The 23,771-nt window shown below is 35.1% G+C and overlaps 1 long non-coding RNA gene across 1 annotated transcript in view; it reads left to right on the top strand.

Moving 5' to 3' along the window:
* LOC109263444 (uncharacterized) overlaps positions 1-23,771 on the top strand; it is a 384,076-nt gene that overhangs the window by 284,014 nt on the left and 76,291 nt on the right. Inside the window, exon 2 of the long non-coding RNA XR_002078214.2 lies at positions 2,819-2,925. This is a non-coding gene — a long non-coding RNA (uncharacterized LOC109263444). The remainder of the gene's footprint in view (positions 1-2,818; positions 2,926-23,771) is intronic.

The raw sequence follows: 23,771 nt of genomic DNA, 5'->3' as shown, positions 1-23,771 counted from the left end.
CAAAAAAGAAAAAATTAAGAAGAAATAAAAAAGAATAAGAAAAGGATAAAACCAAAGAGAGAGAGAGAAAAAAAAAGGCAAGATAAATTTTAAAAAGTAAAACAACAGCGCCCTCCAATCCCATAAAACTGCAGGTTGTTTTCTGTGTCCCAGCACACAGGGCAGATGGTGTGTGCTTATGGACCCTGGGCTCTCTGAAGTGGCAAACCCACTGAGAGGACTGGACTGCCTGACAGTGTCCAGACCCTGCTGTGGTCAAGGCTTTTAAAGTGAGGTGGGGGGGCGCCTGGATGGCGCAGTCGGTTAAGCGTCCGACTTCAGCCAGGTCACGATCTCGCGGTCCGTGAGTTCGAGCCCTGCGTCAGGCTCTGGGCTGATGGCTCGGAGCCTGGAGCCTGTTTCCGATTCTGTGTCTCCCTCTCTCTCTGCCCCTCCCCCGTTCATGGTCTGTCTCTCTCTGTCCCAAAAATAAATAAAAAAAAATAAAAATAAAAAATAAAGTGAGGTGGGGGGGCGCCTGGGTGACTCAGTGGGTTAAGCGGCCGACTTCGGCTCAGGTCATGATCTCACGGTCGGTGAGTTCGAGCCCCGCATCGGGCTCTGTGCTAACAGCTCAGAGCCTGGAGCCTGTTTCAGATTCTGTGTCTCCCTCTCTCTGACCCTCCCCCGTTCATGCTCTGTCTCTCTCTGTCTCAAAAATAAATAAACGTTAAAAAAAAATTAAAATTAAAGTGAGGTGGGAGCATAAACCACATGTTCTCCAGTCCCTCTGATCCGAAGAGATTTCTTGCATCTCCTCTGCCACTTGACAGAATTGTGTTGTCCCTTTTAAGTGCTAGCCGCTCTTTTCAACCACGGCTTTTTTTTTCTGTGCCTAACGATAGAGGCACAGTATCCTCAGTACTAATCCTTCCCCATTGCTATTAGGAGCTCAGGGATGGGGGTTCCCTTTGTCTCGGTCTGTCTTCCTGTTCTCTTGCCATTTTCTCTATCTTTGGTTGTTTAGTAGCTGTTCAGTCAGCCCTCAGTTCTTCTTCAAGAGGAATTGTTCTATTAATAGGTATAATTTGGTGTGTTCTGTGGAAGAGGTGAGTTCAGAGTCTCCCTATGTTGCTGTCTTGAACCAGAACCTGTTTTTTTCCCTGCTACATTCTAATTAATGTAATGTATTACACTGATTGATTTTTGTTTTAATTTTTTAATGTTTATTTATTTTGAGAGAGAGAGAGAATGTGTCTGAGCAGGGGAAGGGTACGGAGAGAGGGAAAGAGAGAATCCTAAGGAGGTTCCACACTGTCAGTGCAGAGCCTGACATGGGGCTTGAATTCACAAACTGTAAGGTCATGAACTGAGCCAAAATCAAGAGTGGGATGCTTAACCGACTGAGCCGTTCAGGCACCCTTGATTGATTTTTGTATGCTCAACTCTAGTACATTATTTTAAATTCTCAACACTTATTTCAACTGTGGCTGTTACTGTCAGTTGCAGTCAGGCTTTGGTTTATTTTATGTAGATGCAAATTAATAATGTCTCACGCACACATGGCATGAGACCACCTATAGAAACCTGTTTGGCAATCATATATGAGAAACTTGGAGTTGCAATGTAGGTGGCAACATTCAGAGTGCCCTTTGGCCTTTGTGGAATGGGAGCCTGTGGATTAATGTTTCCCCTTTTCTTCCTTTGGGGACAAGGTTCTAAAGTCAGTTCCATAAGGCTTCTTAGAAGGTCTTACTAGGTGAAGCAACCAGTGGCTTGCACTGACTTGATTATACATCCTTGTATTTATTTGTTCTCCTTCTAGTTTCACTTATCCCTTGATCATACTTTCTGGGACTGCATTCAAATAAACTACTCACTTAGAAGCATTTTGTTTGATTCTGATTTCGGAGAAACTCAGGAAAATAAAGAACTAAGGAGTCTGCTGTACGTGTCTAGTGACACTGCATGAAGTAGAGGGAACTGACAGGACATAGTGCAACTCCTAGCACTTGGTCTCATGCTTTTACTAGATGTTACAAAGTGCTGTACAGCTGTTGGATTTTATTTCTGAGGACCCTGCTACTGATTTTTTTAATCTTGATTTTCAGGTTTAACGTAGTCCCTTAGCTCACTGAAAGTTCTTTGTTTTTGTTTTGTTTTGTTTTGTTTTCATTAAAGCTTTCTGCTTTTCTCCTTTGACTATGGGAAAATATTCTAAAGTAATTGCCTTCATTAATTAAAAAGGAGTAATTACCTGCAAAGGGAGTAAGAAAGGTGGTTCTTAAGTGTATGTGAATTTTGAGTGAATGGGAACTAATAATTAAAATAACAAATTTCATATTTTTAAAATATCATATGTCAAATGCTATGCTTAATTTTAATCCTAGCATCTCCATCATGAAGTAGGTGCTATTATTATTCCATTTTTATCTGCAAGAAACTATTCGAACTCATACCAGTTTCTCAAAGCTTGTCTTCTTAACTACTCTATTAGACATTTTAAGATGTTCTTTCTGCAAATGAATTAAAGTTTTAATTATAAAATTCATGAAATGTTTGAATAAATCTTCATGAAAAGCCAACATCTTATCTGAAATTCTATCCTTGAAATGAAAACTGAGGCTAACATAAATTACAGAGGAGTAAGTTTCTGACATAGAAGATCTGGTGTCAGGGCATGGGGCTATTTTTGATGAAGTCTTGAAATAACAAAGCATAACAAAAAATGGACTTGATTCTCTTGATGGTACACTCAGAGTTTAAAAATATCAGAGTTGCTCCTGTGTCTGCACAGACAGAATCTGTAAATTTTAATTTTTTGTCATTTGGCTTCTAGATGTCCTTGGCGTGTGCACCCTTGCGGAATCCGGTTCATCTCCAATCTGTCAAGAAGCATCAGAGGTGGTTTTGACTCCTTATGTCCTGAGCCTGTGCACAAAATGTGTGAGTACACTGAGATAATGAGGCCAATTTTACCCTTGTCGAGGGTCTTCTAAAATGATTTTATAATGGTTCTTGTATTGGAATTAATTACCCTGTATTTTTAGACTCAGGAGGGAAGGGCAATGTTTGGTTAAGATTAGAAAATATCTGGGGCGCCTGGGTGGCTCAGTCAGTTAAGCGTCTGACTTCAGCTCAGGTCATGATCTTGCCATTCCTGGGTTTGAACCCCATGTCAGGCTCTGTGCTGACAGCTCAGAGCCTGAAGCCTGGTTCAGATTCTGTGTCTCCTTCTCTCTCTGCCCCCCACCCCCCACTCACTCTTTGTCTCACTCTCTCTCAAAAATAAATAAACATTAAAAAATTTTTTAAAAAAAGGTTAGAAAATATCTTCCTTGGGGAATTGTCTTATGTGTACAGGCTCATTCTTTGCCTCAGAAAGGCTTTGATGGACATGACTCTGAGTTAAACCCAAGAGGTTTACCTCAGTGAGAAATAAATAAATAAATAAATAAATAAATAAATAAATAAAATTAAAAAAGAAAAGAAAAAATTCAGTACATTATTAAATAGTTTGAATATTAGCAAATTATATACCATATAATTTATTCATATAGGAAACTTTCCCATTGCATACTAGCATCCCCTTCATCCAGTTTTTAAGAAGGTTACATATTAAGATTCCCTCTGTCTGCTCTTGAGACAGGGTACTATCCTCTCAAAAGAAACCCAGAACTTTGAAACATTTTCTAGTTAATTTAGTGTTTCCATCCATAATTTGGAACTTTTGGTGCTTCTGGAAATTAATTTGGGGATTGTTGTATATATTTGTACCATTGAGCATTGTGCAAATGGTTGTTTTTGCTTTGGGATGGGTTATTTTGAGTAGATAGAGAAGAAGGAGAAGATTTAGGTTTTGTGTTTCTTATTTCTAGGGATTCAGATGATTATTTTGGACAAAAGTTTGTGAATTTTGAGCCCGTTACTGAGTTTTCATTGCATTGTGATGAACATTTGCTTCGTTTGTTGGAAACTGGAAAAGGGCTGAATAATAACCTAGTCAAATTTATTTAATTTTGGAAAATAGCATAATTTGACTAACTCTATGTAAAGTTAAAGAGGTTGGTGTTGGAAATAAAAGGTTGCTTTTTATTTTCACTAAATAAATCTATTTCACTTCTTAGTTGGATACTGAGCCTCTTGTGCATTCCTGACCCACAATGTAACTTTCTGTCTTTCTCCTTTTGATTTACCCAAAGCAGAAGGCCAATTTCCCGTGGCAGCTGGGCTTCCTGATGAAGTCTGAATTTATGAGCTTGTATGTTTGAAGTGTTTTGGGAAGATTTGAGTTGAGTCTAGATTGAGGTGAAGGAGAAAGTGTTTCTTTTTATACTTGCAGACTCTTCCTGTAGGAATGAAAATGTAATCAAGTGCTTTTAATTAAAGAACAATCAGTAAATAGCTAAGTAGGGAAGTTTCCCATGAAATCTTTTTCTATTTATATTGCTTATGCTTTGTTACACATACCCAGTTAGGGATTGTTGCAGGGAATATGTAGCCACTAAAACTAGCCCAAGTTAAAGTTTTATTTTAAGACTTTTGGGGAAACTCAGGGGACCTGAAAATTATGGCTAGAATTTTAATTTCTAGCCAGTTTTTTATTTTAGGAGAAAGGTTAAACATAACAGTTCATTTTCTTATTTTGCTCCACAATGTTAAAGAGAGAGGCACATCTGTGACATTGATTTCAATAATGAGAATCAGGTACGAATGACACCTCCAACAAGCAACAATTCGTTCTCCATAATCTAGCTGTCAATGAAGAAGTATGTCAGTATATTTCAAGAGCTTTTCAAATAAATCAATTAGCAAAACTTTGTCAATAGAATTGATTTTAAATATTTCCTTCAGAGTTTCCTGCAACCATGCCTTCAACACTGAAAAGTGATGGAATTTGCTTTTGGATCAGCCGGTGAACACACTGAATCACTTCTTTGAATTTTCATATTTCCATATCTTTTCCCTTTAATAATCTGTGTGTTTATTCTTCAACTATCACCCCTTTCCATGTTAATACATGAGATCCATCAAAACCTTGTAAACTTTCCTTAATTATCTTTTAGTTTTCATATTTCTGTCCAGAAACCTGACCCCATTCATATTCCATAATCTGTTTTTTTTTTTTTCTCTTTCATGCTAGAAGATTTCTCCATGTGTTTGGTGATCCTTGGCTGTGTCTCTATATTTGAGAGTAAGGACCTCATACTCATTTGGAAAGCCTATTTATAATGGAAATGCATTAATTGGTAAGGTTTACTACCATGTAATAAGGTGGTAACATAGCTTTTTAATTTGGAGCCCCTACATCTCGTGGTTTATGTGTTTTCTCTGGACCTTATAGTTTGTCTAGAGAGGACTTCTCCAATTTTATGCTTGGGGAGTGAAAGCCTAGTGGTCCATGTTCTGGACACAGCCAGAAAATGACCTGCAGTTCTCCTTGTTAAATGCAAGGTTTTGCACTTCATCCCCTGCTACTCAATAAAACATCTTACCCTGTCATTCACTATACAAATCTCTACAGTATAAACCTCTGATCGTCTGTTGGGGTAAGGAAAGGGATCGAGCATCTACTTATGTCTTAGGTAGTAGTCGTCTTTCAAGTAGTCCTCTTGTTTCATTCATACACTCTTTCCCCATTATATGTATGCATATAATGTATATGGTGCATATATAAATGTATACACACACACACACACACACATATTCACACATACACATACCTTCGGAGTATATATACCATATATACATATGTATACCTTCAGAGACACCTAGTGTCTTGAGAGTTTCTGGGCTTTTTGGTAGAATTGCCAGCTTCATACTGGCTTCAATTTAAAATGAGGTTTCAGCTTTATCTGGTTTGGTAACAGTCACTGTTCATCCATCTGTCTTCCAACATTTCAGAAATGTTTTTGATATTGCTTATCTGGTATGTTCTCTCCTATTTTTCATCTTTAGATTTATAAGTTTTAAAATTCTCTCACATTCAGTTTAGTGTGGTTTTGTAAGGATAAGGAATAAGTAAATGCATGCATCCACCGTCATGCTTAATCAGAAGTTTGTAAGGTATCTTACATGCAAAAGATAGTGATACCTCTATAGTGTGACATTAATGCTATTTAAAATATTATCAGTTTATCACTATAATACCTGCAAGTTAGGAGAGGGCATAAATATTATGAAAGCATAAAGGCCTGCCTTTTCCAGCTGTCATGCTGTTTTCTCAGTAGAATAGCTAATTCACCTGAAACCTTTACACAGCCTCCTGCCTGAGTTCTCCAGTTTTACTTTGTAGATCCTTCTGTTGTGATACTACCTTTTCCTCTGTTTATCTTTTTTTTATTTTCACTAAGCTCCAGCTACTTAAAGGCAAATATTAAGCCTTATTCATCTTTGTACTCCCTGAGCTTAGCACAGTGTTTGCTTTGCATGTAGTAGGTACTCCATACATGTTTTCTTGAAAAATGTTGCATGAATGTATTAATAATGTGTCCACATTTTCAAGGAACTTTTAATATGTCATATCTGAAGTAATTACTCCCCAGTCTTTTCTTCTTCTCTTCTTCCTACCTCCCCCACTCCCAGCAAGCAAGATGTACTTTTGCTCATTACTTGAACTATAAGTAAATATAGATATATTTCACTATATTTCTATTGCCTACTTAGTTTTTACAATTTAACCAGAGCTTTTGAATCATTTGAGGTGTTTTACTTTTCAAAAAAAAATTTTCTCCAGGATGAGGCAACATATTTTTTTATATTTTGGGCATTTATTGACATTTTTACCTGATAGGATAAAGATGGATAGTATAAGGTAGTGGCCAGGCTTAGACATATTTGTTAATTTAATTCAAGAGTTATTTACTGCTATTTTATGGCTGAGTAATATTCCATCGTATATATATACCACAACTTCTTTATCCATTTATCAGTCAGTGGACATTTGGGCTCTTTCCATAATATTGCTATTGTTAATAATGCTGCTATAAACATTGGGGTTCATGTGCCTCTTTGAATCAGTATTTTTGTATTCTTTGGGTAAATACATAGTAGTGCAATTGGTTAAATAGGTGATGGGCATTAAGGAGGGCATTTGTGATGAGCATTGGTTGTTGTATGTAAGCAATGAATCACTAAATTCTACTTCTGAAACTAATATTACACCATATGTTAACTAGCTAGAATTTAAATTAAACCCTGAAAGAAAAAAAAAGAATATTTACTGCTCATGTGTTATTTTCAGGACATTGTACTGAGTACTGTTTAAAAGTCAAAATGAGTAAGAAAAAGTCCTGCCATTAAGAAGTTTACACTACAATAAGTGGAAAAAAATAGGATGGTACCTTATAAAAAGGCGAAAAATAGTAAGTGCTATGGAATTCAGAAGAGAAAGAACTCACAAATATATGGAATCATGGAATCATGAAGGGTGTTTTGGGGGTCAGTAATATTTCAAATTATGCTTTGAAAGATAGTGGAAAGGAGAGTTAATCCAATGGAAAGGATGAGAAAGAGGAGTAAGAGGCAAGACAAAAAATAACTAGATGTGTTTGGTAATAGGAATTAACTAGTTCATTTGGCTGGAGAGTAGAATAGTGGATATAAGGATATATAGAAGAAAGAGCTGGAAAACATAGGCTAAGTCATTTTGTAGAGGACTTTGAATGTCAGGCTAAGGTATTTTTGCTCAGTGAAGTAGTCAACAGGGAGACACTGAAGGTTTTAAGCTTGTAATATTTGAATTATAAGAATATTAGTGAAGCAGATGTATCAGAAGAGGAGAAATAGAAGGAGAGACCCACAAAGCTACTTTTGTAGACTGGGTAGAAAAACTGATTTTCTGAAAAGATTAAGGACAATAAGCATAGAACATGATTTTTTTGTATCTTCATTAACATCTATTTAAATTACTATTCAATTATTTACTTATCCATTGTCTGTATTCTCCCACTAGAATGTAATTTCCTTGAGAGAAAGGTTTTGTCTATGCCCTTTAGCTCTGATCTCCAATGCCCAGAATAATGCTTGTAATATTATAGTTGCTTAGGAAATCATTCTGGTAGGAATTAAGGACACAGAGAAACAGAAAAGAAAATCAAATAGGTCAGTCTCAAGTGCATGAATTAAGTGAAATAAATTCAAATAGGCCAGTAATCCCAATTAATGAAAACAGAGTGAACTCTGCAATTAAAAGACAGAAATGGTCAGACTGGATTTTTTAAATCCCAGTTGTATGCAACCTAAAGATTCATACTTAAAACATAAAGACACAGCAAAGATCAAAGTAAATGGATGGAAAAATTATCCCAAATGTTAACCAGAAGAAACCTGCTGTAACTGTACCATTATTATACAAAATAGACTTTAAAGTAATATAAAGTTAAATGGAACATATAAATATATATATGCTTATATATATAGAAATTATGTATACATAATAATATTATATAAAAATATGTAAAGCATAAATGGATAGAACTGCATGGAAGATCAACAAAGCCACAATCTAAAGAGATTTTAACATACTTGTCTCAGTAACTGAGACAACCTTTATCTAATAGGTCTTTATAAAACTTACATTAGTTCATTTTCAAGCATTAAAGGAATATTTGGACTGAGTGGGAAAGAGAATGGCATTGCAGACTAGAAGAATGGTATAAAGAACAACGGGCAAAGATGAAGAAAAAAATGGCTGACACACAGAAGACATGGGGAATGAGAGTGGGCTTTGATTGAGGATGAGTGCAGAGAGACAGGCATATAGGAGGATGGCCGAGGTGAGTCTGACATGAGATTGAAAGTTTCAAGTTGGGGAGTAGCACAACCCGGCCATTTAGGAAGGTCATTTTGATGAGAATGGGAAAGAACAGAGAGTAGAATGTGGAGTGAGGAATGAGTAGGAAAGCTATGGTAAAGGAGACTAGTTGGGAGTTCAGGCCTGAGCCAGTGAGGGTCTGAGTTAAGGTAGTATGATCAAAGACTGAAGGGAAGATTCAGCTTTGGTCAATGTTATGGAAATATAATTGTTAGTACAAGTAACTTATTGAAGGGAAAAATACCAGTATGGCTCTCAAATTTCTGATGTGGGTGGATGATAGTGCCATGAACCAAGACAGGAGCCGATAACAAGGGGGCTGGTTTCAGGGAATATACCTGTGATACTTCAGGTTTAGAATAAATTTTTCTTTAAAATTAATTTTGTAATTTAAAAATGCCTGTGATAGTACAACATTGGAAAATGCCATACTCTCTTATTGAATTTTTTTTCCCTTCATGTAACCGGGTAATATGACTTCTCTGAATTATGAGTATAAATATCACCCGGGAGACCTTTACCTCAAATTGGCCAACCTGAGCTTAAGTCCTGACTGCCATTGCTATGTAACCTTTTTTATATCTTACATTCTAGTACATGTGATTATGTCTTTTTGTTAAAAAGTTTAGATAATTTCTGGATGTAGTAGACTCACAATTCATGCCTTAAAACTGTATCTCTAAAACCCATACCAATTTAGTTCCCCTCAAATATGCTTGATCTAAACCAGTGAGTGTGTGTTACCACTATTGGGTTCAATGCAGTTCCAGTAGCATTTGATGACATACTTAAAAATCTCTTACTTAATATTTCAGGTTCTTTCCCTATTGTAAGAACTAAGCTTTAAAAAGTAAAAAACTTGACAATAATCATAGTGATAATGATGATGGTAAAAGTAGAGAGCTTTTTATGGCTCAAGTTAAACATTTCAAATATAATTCTTACAATGACTTCACATTACAGCTATTTAGCTCTATTTTATATTTGAAGAATTGAGGGTCTGAGAAGCTAAAGAAACTTTCTAGAGGTTGCATACAGCAAGAAAAAGGTGAGGCTTGAATATAATTCCAGTTCTCTTATTCCAATGTTTGCATTCCTATAATTGTACAAAGTGCTGTGGGAAATTGGACTTGGATTTGATGAATCAAAAAAAAAAAGGTACTTACAGAGTACCTTCCTGTAGTGAGAATATATCTGCTGCCTTGGGTTTCTCAGACAACACAGTGTATTTCTTACAAATCAGGCAATAATCTTGCAGCTTGTGTAGAGAAAAGAGTTGTGTCTGTTCTGGGAGATAAAAATGGTCAGCACAAATGTGATTATGATATTTATCCCCTTTCATAAATGTACAGTTTATTTTTGTCTTTTCATCAATATAATCACTCAAAATATTTAGTAATTATGGCTCTTCTTGCTTTAAAGTGGTAAACCGTGGCACTATGGCATGCCTTGAAAGTTTCTCACTAAGAGATAAATTAAATTCTGTTAATTCTCCGAACTGAATCAAATTGACTTTGGGATGAATGTTTTAAAGTATGCAATCATGTATTGTCCTTAGAAAAAGTCAACAATGACTATATATTTTCTAAGGTGCTTAAAGAATTTGATGACTTATAATTACCACTAAGTGATAGGTTTTCTAATAATGACCTTAGTGTAGGTCATAGCTGTGCTGGGGTCTGTGCCAAACAAGGGTCAGCTTTGGAGAGTCCAATAGCACATTAATTTCATTTTGTAAAATTAAAAATCATCTACCAGTTGTCCCTAGCCCTTGCCATGTTCTGGGAAAGGCTCCAAAAGTTCTGTTGGATAATATGGTATATTTTTGCTTAATATCAACACTAGTAGTGACGATAATAAGAGTTTACACTAGCTGTGTACCATGCACAGGAATTGGGCTAAGTAATTTACATGTTCCCCTTACCTTATCTAGCATTTGGTGCTAGATAGTTATTGTCCCTATTTTAGAAATGAGGACCAGGAGACTCAGAGAAGTTAATTAACTTGCCCAAGGCCACACAGACAGTCTGTACAAGAACTTGGGTTTGATCACATATTCTGCTAAAATGTCTTCAAAGACTCCATAAATAGAATTTCCACAGTTCTGAAAGCAGTGGAAACAAACAGAATGCCTGTTTGTTTCTGTGGCCTGACACCTGGGTCATCATTGATGACAGCTTGATGCACACTTACTGATTCTGAGTGTCAGTTGAGGATGGCTGATGCAATGGCCCCACAGCGCTCACATTTGTTGGAAAATTCCACGTTGATCTTTATGAAAAAGCAGTTGCCTAAGCTTCCGAGGTTGGCTTTTTCGGTCATGGTGCATAATCTGAGCGTTGGGGAGTCTGCATGCCTGAGGTGTGAAGATGATGATGTACTTCCTGTAGGCACGAAGGCGCTCAGAAATAAAGCAAGGCCATCGAACTGTCATTTGTTGTTCTTCCTGTTCAGGCTTTTAAAAAAGAAACTAAGGTCAATTAACTGGGAAGCTTAACCTCTCTTAGCTTGTCTTTCTTTGCATAGGCTTTTTGCCTTTTAAATAAATCATTTTTCTCTCCTCTCCCTCCCCACCCCCTATCCATTTTGAACACGTTCTTGGATTTCTCATGCTGGGCCTAAGGAGCAGACTGCTTATATTCAAGAATGATTTGGAGGGGATAAAGTGTGCAAGATTTTGAATTCTTGCCATAAGTCCCTGGCAGACAGCCAGGCAGCCTCAGAGGAATAAGGCTAATGAAGGGAGGGTAAAGAAGATCCGGGAGTGCGGCTGGTAATGCAGTATTCATTTAATTGGGAGCAGGTACCGGTGCAAACTTCTCCATTTTAATTGGAAAAAGGGAAGGCGATTGTTAAGGAAGAAGGAAAAAAGAATGCATAAAGTTTTCAAGCCGAGGAGCCAAAGGCAGCCCTGTCTATGCCAGAGAAAGAACTCAATTTAGGGCAATTTGCTCTGCAAGCTGGGCTGCAGCCTCCCCTGGGAATAGGGATGAGGAAGAAAATGAAACCAAAAGAGAACTTGATAAAATCACCTAGCACAGACAATCTCAGTAGAATAGGTTTTACTGAGTTAAATCTGCCCCAATCAATATGATTCTTTTCATATAAGTTACAAATAAAAAGCCACAAGATTACAATAAAAATCGAGACTCGAGCGATGCTGATGTTGCACCTGGGAGTCTTAAGAACTTGTTATGGAATATATGTTTTTGCAACTATAATGTTTGTTTTTCTTTTCACCCTGGTCACGCGAATCAACTCTTTGCTTTCCCTCCCCATCCATCTAGTTTTATATATTGTTTTAAAAAACATAGGAGGCAACTCTTTCTGCTTAGTTTCTCTTGCACTGGAGGTTGGAGATCGGTGGTTTCTTTTTGTCTTGAAATGTGTTGAATTGCACATAGGGCTGATTTCTCATGCTAATGATAAACAAAGAGACTTTTTCCTATTGTACATTGTATGACATAAGTATTTATAACATTAATGTATTAGTAAAACAATGAAAGAGGCAAGTTTCATACAATAAGAGGAAGCAACTCTTTTTGATGCACATGAGAGACTATTAAAATCAAACACAAATCCTATAATTTCATGTTTAATAACCATCAGTTCTCAATAATCTTTGACTGCCTCACATAAATGGGAGTTTTAAGCAGCTGATTGTTTTAACGCGATAACTATAATTTTGATTCTTTGTGAATGAGGAGGCGGAAGACCAAGCAAAACATTTAGTTCTTTCTGCCAGTGCGGTTGACTAATCAATGACAAACTTGGAGAGAAGAGTCTTTATTTTAGCACATAAAAATACATTTTAAAGAGAAATATAAAGAACTTATTTAGAGCTTAAGTTTCCTGGCAAATCTATATTATTAAATCTCTTTAAACGTTATTCATAATGGGTAATAAAAGGAAGACGATGGTGCTTCGTTTAGATAGATTTTACTTTACGTATAGCCTGCCATGTATTCAGTCTTGGTAAACCTGAGGTAGAAGAGGTGTCCATGATCATTTTATCTCTTTGATAATTTTCCTCGTGGGGTGGGGAATTTTAAATGCTCGCAGACTATGACCTGCTAATTTGACTTTACCTTGATTACTAGAAATATAAGATTAAAAAGGAAGAGATTTTCTGGGCAGAATAGAGTAACATCTCAAAATGTAGTGCAGTTGTCACCCCAAATATTCTATTTTTTCCCTCCATACCATGCTGAATAAATGAATTAATCTATGCACCAAAAATATTTAGAGAACCTCTATGCTAAGCACTGTGGAAGATGAAAAGATGAAAATAAAATAACACAGGCCCTATCATCAGGAAACTTATTTTCTAAATGAGAAAGCCAAACTAAAGTACAAATGCCAAATATAAAATGAGCAGCAGAAGAAAAGATGTTCCCAAACAATAGATAGTTGATGAAGTCTCAACTATTTTTTTCCAGTTCTCAATGCATAATATCTGAATATGGACAATTGATGCCATATTTTTGGAAAAGCAGTGGATCCACTGCTTGGTTTGTTGAAGGCTATGAAGGGTTTATGGAGCTGATGGTACTTGACCTGGTTTGTATTTAGGAGGGCAGGAGGGGAATGTGGGAGGCAATACACCACATCCAGGAAATGATGTATTTTAATCAAAGGTGAGGGACTGGGAGGAGAGAGAGTAGCAAACATATTTGGGGAACACTAATTATAGCAGAGAGTCTTCTAAGTCTTCTAGAAAATTAATGGAAATTAGTTGAGGCCTGATTTTTGGAAGGTGGTGATTAAATGTTTTCTTTATCTTATAGTATAGAAATATCTAAAAAACATTTGTTTTAAAGGATGAAAGGATTCTTTGAGGAAGACTGACCCCACAGCAGCATGTGATATAAATTAATGGTACAGAGGCCTCACATGTGCTCACAATCCCATGTTTTCCCATGTGACCAAATATTCTTTCTCTCCCATGCTGTTGTCTACTCTGGAGGCTCCACCCACAGAACTGCTTCACAGAGCTGCACCTCCTGCCTAGGCTGACAGCTGCCTGCCTGTCTTCTTTAGATGTGGCTGCCCACAGAGCTACCAGCCCTCAGAATGCCATGGAAATGCAGAGTGGAGGGAAACAATTTCACTTGCGTCAAGAATTACACAAAGACTCTCATGAAGACATTGCAGCAGCCTCTGTCTTATAAGCCCTCTAAGAATCACAGTAAATATCTCATAAGACAGTTCTGTCACCTTCTTGCCTTTACCTCTGGAACCTCTGGAATCAAGGGCTCACACTTGGATGGGTCAGACAGGAAATGGATGCCATGTCCTCCATTATTCTTAGCTCACCTGAGTTGGTAGCTTCTAGACCCATATAAATGTTTCTATTCTTCCTCATTTATAAAACCACATGTCCACACAAATCAGTGGTTACACAAACAGGGACTGGTGTGCATTTAATATGAGTAGGTGGGAGAACAGGTCATCTCTACAGCTCAGCCACTCAAGGTGCTCTTTTTGTCTGTGTAATCTACTATTTATGTGATGTGGTTTAGCCTCTGGGTAAATAGTGAATTCGAAGATTTGCCTTCTTCTCATACTCACTGTTCTTTTTATACACCTGTTCCCACAGGAGCATATTTTGAAAAGATGCCAATAATTAAAATATTTTTGTGAGTGGGAGGGACTTTTCAACTCTTCATCTTTTTTTGCAGAGTTATCCACTGTACCGCCTTTTTGTTATCTTTAGGTGAAGGGGTCTGAGGATCTTTCTGCCATGACATTTCTCAAAATATGTTAGATAGATTACCACCTCCTTCATTCATATATTAGATAACTCTATTCTGATAGTTTGGGCAAATTTCTGTAAAAAAAGGGTAATCACAAGAGGAAAACTTATAAAAGGTAAAATTATTTTTCTAGGTATATTTATATAATGGGGATAACAATATTTTAAAACGTTTTAATTTCAATTGTGCCGATGTCACAGCTGAATAGCTATTAGAAAAATGCATTAATTAAAAGCCTGTTTGTGGATCAATTATGGATAAGAATTTCTTGTTAGTTTACATATGGCCTTGTGCCTTTTTCAGAACTGTCATTTTATACAAATTTTAATTGAAGATATATCTCTGCTGGGGAGTACATACTCATGAAATTCAATGTATTCTCTCTCGGAGATAGCACCAATGACTATATTAATATAGAAAGAACCAAGTTCAAGTGTCAAAAATAAGTTACACCATTGATTTTGTTAGACAATACCAGATTCAGATTCAACTAACATTTATAGAGCCCCTAATTTGGCCAGACATTGTGCTATTATATATCTATTATTTAGCCTATAATTTTTCAGAGCCAGGAACGAACTTGGTGTTCATATTCACATTTACAGATAAGAAATATGCAATCTGAACAACTTAGATGGTGACTCCAAGTCTAGTGAGTAATAGGTGTGGATTTGAAGCCAGGGCTCCCTGATGCCAAGGTGGAAGTTAATTAGTGATTTTGCTACTATTAAATTTAAGACCTCAGCCCAGCTTCTCTTTACTTCAAAATCTACAGTACAAAGGGCTAGTATCCAAAATCTATAAAGAGCTCATCAAACTCCACACCCGAAAAACAAATAACCCAGTGAAGAAATGGGCAGAAAACATGAATAGACACTTCTCTAAAGAAGACATCCGGATGGCCAACAGGCACATGAAAAGATGTTCAACGTCGCTCCTTATCAGGGAAATACAAATCAAAACCACACTCAGATACCACCTCACGCCAGTCAGAGTGGCCAAAATGAAGAAATCAGGAGACTATAGATGCTGGAGAGGATGTGGAGAAACAGGAACCCTCTTGCACTGTTGGTGGGAATGCAAATTGGTGCAGCCGCTCTGGAAAGCAGTGTGGAGGTTCCTCAGAAAATTAAAAATAGACCTACCCTATGACCCAGCAATAGCACTGCTAGGAATTTATCCAAGGGATACAGGAGTACTGATGCATAGGGGCACCTGTACCCCAATGTTTATAGCGGCACTCTCAACAATAGCCAAATTATGGAAAGAGCCTAAATGTCCATCAACTGATGAATGGATAAAGAAATTGTGGTTTATATACACAATGGAATACTACGTGGCAATGAGAAAAAATGAAATATGGCCTTTTGTAGCAACATGGATGGAACTGGAGAGTGTGATGCTAAGTGAAATAAGCCATACAGAGAAAGACAGATACCATATGGTTTCACTCTTATGTGGATCCTGAGAAACATAACAGAAACCCATGGGGGAGGGGAAGGAAAAAAAAAAAAAAAAAGAGGTTAGAGTGGGAGAGAGCCAAAGCATTAGAGACTGTTAAAAAACTGAGAACAAACTGAGGGTTGATGGGGGGTGGGAGGGAGGGCAGGGTGGGAGGGAGTGCAGGGTGGGTGATGGGTATTGAGGAGGGCACCTTTTGGGATGAGCACTGGGTGTTGTATGGAAACCAATTTGACAGTAAATTTCATATATTAAAAAAAAAAAAATCTACAGTACACTCCTACAGTTAACTAAAGAGTGAACATTCTTTTGAATTACTACATGTATTTGGTGGATGAGGACAATATATGAGAAAATTGTATTTCTACTTTTGAGAGGAATATATATTTTTTAATTTAAATTCGAGTTAGCTAACATACCGCATAGTCTTGGCTTCAGGAGTAGAACCCAGTGATTCACCTCTTACATTTGATACCCAGTGCTCATCCCACAAACTGTCCTACTTAATGCCCATCACCCATTTAACCCATCCCCCCACCTAACTCCCCTCCAGCAACCCTCAGAGACTTTTATGATTTGCCTCCTCTGTTTTTATCTTATTTTTCCTTCCCTTCCCCTATGTTCAGCTGTTGAGTTCTCAAATTCCACATGAGTGAAATCATATGATATCTTTTTAATATAAAGGTAATGATGTGCTAACCAAATGGCACATGCTTCCCTGTTCATAGTTCTTATTTAGGTGCTAAGACCCTGTTAAATTTTCTGACTGTGATTATATTATGATACCTTGGATAGTTTTGTGCAGCTTAAAATCATTTCTAAACCTTTCCAAGTTAATGACTTTTTTAGTTTATTAATGCCAAATGTTTTAAATTTTTTCTAGCTTTTTATTTTGAAAAAATTTAAACTTACGGATAAACTGAAAACATAATGTAATGAACACTTACATGCTTTTTATCTAGATTCACTAGTGGTTAACAAGGTTACTGCTTTTGTAGTCTCTCTTTCATATATATAGATATATATTTTTGAGCCATTTGAAAATCAGTTGCAGATACATAATTCACCCCTAAATGCTTCAACATATATCTCCTCACAAGGACATTCTTTTTCATTACCTTAATGCTATTGTCACATCCAAAATATAGAATATCAATGCAAAAATATTACCTGATATCAGCCCATATTAAAAATTTCCCAGTTATCCATTTAGTATCCCTTATAGTTATTTTATTTTTGATAAGCTCATCATTCAGTTTTTAAATTTCATTTTCAATAGTTTGATAAAACTCATGATTTAATCAGAGATTATTCAATACACTCAGTTGTCTTAATTTCTTTTAATTTAGAACAATCCCTCTCTTATTTTTCATTACTCTGGGACTTTTTTAAAAAAAGTCCAGGCCTGTTGTTTTGTATAATTTCCTACTGATTATTTCTATATTACTGGAATCAAGTTAGATATTATTGTCAAGAGCACTATACAGATGATCTTGTGTCTTTCTCACTGTATTAAATCAGGAGACATATAATACTGACTTTTCCCTTTATTGCTGATGCTAACTTTAATTATTTGATTAAGGTGGCATCTCTGAGATTCTTCCACTGTAAAGGTATCCTGTTCTCTTGCAATTGATAGGTAACCGTGGGTGACACTTTAAGATTATATGAATATCCTGTACTCAAAATTTCATTCAATATTTCTAGCACTCATGCTGATCTTTCTTGAATCAGTTATTACATTAGTGCTTGCAAAAGGATGATTTTCTATTTATGTCAGACATTTTACATTTATTAATAGACCCCTTTAAGAAAGAACGTTCTCTTCTTCTCTACCTCTTGTTTTACTTCCTTGCTTTCTGTCTCAGCAAGATATTACAAGTTCACCTTATATTTTCCATGCCCAGCTCCTAGAAGCAACCATTTCTCCAAAGGTTCTTAGTTCCTTTTAGTGGGGAATTGAATTTAGAAACCAGCATGGGGCGCCTCGGTGGCTCAGGTCATGATCTCACTGTTCATGAGTTCGAGTGCGTGTTGGGCTCTGTGCAGACAGCTCAGAGCCTGGAGCCTACTTCAGATTCTGTGTCTCCGTCTCTCTCTGCCCCTTCTCTGCTCACACTCTGTCTCTCTCTCTTTTTCAAAAATAAATAAACATTAAAAAGAAACCAGCATCTGGGCTCACGGGGTGCATATCATTTCTACACACTTCCAGGGTGTAGGCTAGAAAAAAAATGTGTACACATATATGTATATGTACATGTAAATACATATATATTTTTTATTCTGATAGCTACATTGCAGAGTTCTTCACTGTTTTCTCAGTCCATGTATGAATCTTATGCTTCCCACTCCTAAGCACATCAGTATGTTTTCATAAGATGTTTTCATAAGATGTTTTTAGAATTGCTACACTAATACCACTATATCAACAGCAAACTTGCTAAGTAACATTCAAATAAAAAAAATCCTTTTGTCTTTAAAATATATCCCAATAGGGGTTTATAGTCATAATACTATATTCACAAGTTACTTAGATTTGTGTGTGTGTGTGTGTGTGTGTGTGTGTGCGTGTGCATGCATGTGCATTTGAGTTATAATTCTGATATATGGTTAAATTCATTTGTTTCTATTTGTATTCAATTGTAATGTTTTTATATTCTTGGCTTACTTTAATTTTTTGATTATATAAAGAATTTATAGGGATCACACATTAAATAATATGCAGTGTATTTTAAATATTTCATATATAATATTTAAGTACTATACATAGATTAAAGTATATGTTTATTAAAACATACACATTTAAAACATATTAATATACCATTAATATATTTTAATAAATATATCAATATGTTCATATTAATTCATTATTTAATAGGTACTATGCTATAAATATATGCTATATATTTTACAGTGTATCAAATATTATATATAATGTATGCAAGTATATGAATCAAAAAGGTTTTATTCTTTTTCTCTTTTACCTTGTTCCCACTATCTTTAGATAACCATTTTTATTCATTTCTGTTTTATTTTTTAAACTTGGCAAAAATAAGCAATAAAATACATAACACAGAGAAACCCACTTAAATGCATATCTTCTCTTTTCTTATCATTCCTACATAACAGATAGCAAGAATTTTTTTTTCATTAAACAATATATCCTGGAAGTCACTCCTTATCAGTTTATGAACATCTCAGTCTTTTTGTGTAGCTACATGGTTCTCCATCATTTGAATACACCATAGTTTATAAAAATCTATTGTCTGCTATTGCAGGGCATCTAACTTGTGTTCAATATTTTGCTGCCATTATTATTATTATTACTATTATTATTATTAATGTTCCAATAAATGGTATATGTGTTTTTTGTAGTATGTAGTTTTTGTAGAATAGGTCCTCAATGTAAATCCCCAAAAGTAGAATTGCTGAGTCAAAGGAAATATTTAGTTTTGCTAGCTATTGCCAAATTCTCTTTTATCAGGGTGACATAATTTTATGTTCTCACCAACTATGTATGAGAATGTGTTTCTTCACAACCTCACCAGCAAACTCTATTATCAAGCTTTGGATTTGTGTCAATCTGATAAATGGGAAATGGTCAATAAGGAAAGTTTTAACCTGTATTTTTTATAAATTAAGGATCCTAAGGATCCTAAGGATCCTAAGATCATTTATGTAATTTTTTTTCCTATGAAGCATATATTCTTGTCTGGGTACTCATTATAGAGTTTGTTATATTTTTGGAATACCCTTTATCTGCAATATATGCTGCAAATAATTTCTCATATTTTGTAATTTTTAAAAATTTTGCTAATGGTGTTTTTTCTTCCCATTTTGTCCATGTTCTGTTCTAGTATGTGTCTGGTTTCACGTTTTTTTTTTAATTTTCTTTTTTAATGTTTATTTATTTTTGAGAGAGAGAGAGAGAGAGAGAGAGAGAGAGAGACAGATCATGAGTAGAGACAGGGAGACACAGAATCCGAAGCAGGCTCTGAACTCCGTTCTGTCAGCGCAGAGCCTGATGCAGGGCTTGAACCCACAAACCACGAGATCATTACCTGAGCCAAAGTCGTATGCTTAACCCGACTGAGCCACCCAGGCGCCCCTAGTTTCACTTTTTATATTTAAATAACCCGTTTTTTAGTTTATTCTGACATATTTGGAATACAGATGTGTTTTCTGAAAGGATATCCATTGTATTAATACCTTTTATTTAAAAGTACATATTCTCCTGAGTTATTTGAAATGCCAGCCTATTATATATTAAATTTACATATGTACTTGGGTCTCTTTCTGTACTTTCTATTCTGTTCCATTCATATTCTCATAATACCCTGTCTTAATTATGTCTTAATATTTGGTTGTGCTCGATGCCCTCTTGCTCCTTTTAAACATTTTTTCTAGCTTTTTCACCATAATTTTTTTTCTATAAAATTTTGCAATCTACTTATCGGCTCCTACTATTTTTGTGGAGTCACGTTAAGTTTATATTTACCATGTTGAAAATTGACATCTTCATAATGTTGACTCATGCTTTCCAAGAAAAGGAATAGTATTCCATTTATTCATGTCTACTTTTCTGTCTTTCAGAGTATTTTAAAGATTTTTTTCAAATTTGTTATTCACATATCTCGTTAAATTTATTCCTTAGTACTTAATTTATTGTGGTAGCCATCATAAATAGCATTTTCTTCCATTCCACTTTTTTATAATTTATGTGTATGGGGACATCAATTTGTATATATTATTTGTCTTTCTTTCTACCATACATGATTCTTTATTTTTTGGCCTTAGTTTAATCACTGAATTCTCTGGAGGTTTACATGTACACTATTATGTCATCTTCAAATAGGCTGTTTTAATTTTCTTATGCTTCTAATTGCTTATTCTTATCTTATTTAATTGATTAATGTAAGGTTATAATTGGAGATCATGAACATTTTTGCCTTGGTCCTGATCATAGATAGAGAATGTCTTTAGTGTTTCCTATCAATTCAATTAAGTTACCTATTGGTTTTAGGATATATATCCATTTCTCTCTCTCTCTCTCTCTCTCTCTCTCTCTCTCTCTCTCCCCCTCCCTCCATAAATATATATATTATATATATTGGTTTTAGGATATATATCCATTTCTCTCTCTCTCTCTCTCCCTCCAAACATATATATATATATATATATATATATATATATATATATATATATGTATATACACCCACACATATATAATTTACCACACTTTGGTAAATTGTTTTCCTATAGAATTATCCATTCATCTAGATTTTCAAGTGTATTTGCATAGAGTTGTACAAAGTAGTAACTTAGTAAAGTATTAATTTTTTAAGTTATTTCAATGATTATTTTCTCCTCTGTAGTTTATTATTTTGTGTATTTGTGCTTCCTTCAATGATTCAAATAGCCAGTGATTTCTCTATTTTGTTAATTTCTATTTAAACTAAAAACATTTCCACTATTTTTTCTGTTTTCTAACTTTACTATCTGCTTTTATTTTATTATTTTTTCCCTTTATTTGGTTACTTTTTTTGATAATAGCCATTCTAACAGATGTGAGGTGATATTTTGTATCTCATGGTTTTGGTTTGCATTTCCCTGATGATAAGTGGTATTGAAATCTTTTCATGTGCGTCTTGGCCATCTGTATGTCTTCTTTGGGAAAATGTTTATTCAGATCCTCTGTCCTTTTCTTCTTTTAATCGGATTGTTTGCTTTTTTACTATTGAGTTGTATGAGTTCTTTTTGTGTTTTGGTTATTAACCCCTTATCAAATATAAATCATATATTTGCAAATGTTTTCTCCCATTCAGTAGGTCATCTTTTCATTCTGTTGATGGATTAATCTGCTGTGCAGAAGACTTTTAGTTTCATATGGTCCCACTTGTTTATTATTGCTTTTTGTTGCCTTTGCTTTTGGTCAGATCCAAAAAACTATTGCCATGACCGATGTCAAAGAGCTTACAACCTATGTATTCCTCCAGGAGTTTTATGATTTTAGGTCTTATATTCAAGTCTTTAGTCCAGTGGAATTATTATTTTTTTTTTCTGTATGGTGAAGAGAATAATTCAGTTCCATTCTTTTGGATGTGGCTCTTCAGTTTTCCCAGCACCATTTATTAAAGACACTGTCTTTTCTGCTTTGTATATTCTTGGCTTCTTTGTTGTAAATTAATTGACCATATATGCATGGGCTTGTTTCTGGTCTCTCTATTCTGTTCCAAAGACATATTTGTCTGTTTTTTGCCAAAATCATACTGTTTTGAATATTCTAGTTCTATAGTATAGTTTGTAATCAAAGAGTATGATGCCTCCAGCTTTGTTTTTCTTTCTCAAGATAGCTATGGTTATTTGAAGTCTTTTGTGCTTTCATACAAATTTTAGGATTATTTGTTTCTATTTCTTTGAGAAGTGCCATTGGCATTTTGGTAGGGGTTGCATTGAATCTACAGATGGCTTTGGGTAATATGGACATTATAACAATATTAATTCTCCCATTTCATGGACACAGAACACTTTTCCATTTATTTGTATCTTTTTAGTTTCTTTCATCAATATCTTGCAGTTTTCAGAGTATAGGCCTTTTACCTTCTTGGTCAAATATATTCCTAGGCATTTTATACTTTTGGATGCAAATTTAAATGCTGTTAAATTGGTGTTGTATCCTGAAACTTTACTGAATATGTTTATTCTAACAGTGTTTTGGTGGATTCTTTAGGGTTTTCTATACATCGTATAATGTCATCTGTGAATAGTGACAGTTTTACATCTTTCTTTCCAATATAGATGTCTTTTTCTTTTCTCTAATTTAATTACTCTGGCTAGAACTTTTAACACTATGTGGGATAGAAGTGGCAAGAGTGACCATGCTTATCTTGTTTCCAATCTTGGAAGAAAAATTTTTGGCTTTTCACTATTGAGGATGATATTAGTTATGAGCTTGTCATACATGGTCTTTATTATATTGAGGTACATTTCCTCTCTACCCACTTTGTTGAGAGTTTTATCATAAATGGATGTTGACTTTTATCAAATTTATTTTGCAGCTATTGAGATTATATGATTTTTATCTTTTACTTTATAATGTAGTATGTTACATTTAGTGATTTGCAGATGTTGTACCATCCTGGCATCCTTGGAATAAATCCCATTTGATCATGGTGTATGATCCCTTTCATGTATTATTGAATTCAGTTTGCTAATATTTTGTCAAAGAATTTTTGCATCTATGTTCATCAGGCATATCGGCCTGTAGTTTTCCTTTTTTGGGTATCTGTATCTGGTTTTGGTATCAGGGTACTGCCTCATAAATGAGTTTGGAAGTGTTCCCTCCTCTTCAATAGTATATAAACATTTGAGGATAGTCATTAAATATTTGAATGTTTGTTAAAGTTCACCAGTGAAGTTGTTTGGTCCTAGAATTTTGTTTTCTGGGAGGTTTTTGAATACTAATTCTATCTTCTTACTAGTAATCAGGTTATTCAGATTTTCTATTTCTTCATGATTCATTCTTAGAATATTGTATGTTTCCAGGAATTTATCCATTTCTTCTAAGTTTTTCAATTTGTTGGCATATAACTGTTTGTGGTAGTCTCATCATTCTTTGTATTTCTTTGTTATTAGTTGTAACTTTTTCTCCTTTATCTGATTTTATTTGAAGTCTCTCTTTAATTCTTAGTGAGACTAACTAAAGAATAGTTAATTTTGTTTATCTTTTCAAAAAACCAGCTCATAAATTCATTGATCTT

The sequence above is a fragment of the Panthera pardus genome, unplaced genomic scaffold, assembly GCF_024362965.1.
Source record: "Panthera pardus isolate Hobbes unplaced genomic scaffold, ASM2436296v1 HiC_scaffold_17, whole genome shotgun sequence".
NCBI classification, from domain to species: domain Eukaryota; kingdom Metazoa; phylum Chordata; class Mammalia; order Carnivora; family Felidae; genus Panthera; species Panthera pardus.
This window is presented reverse-complemented; position numbering and strand designations above follow the sequence as displayed.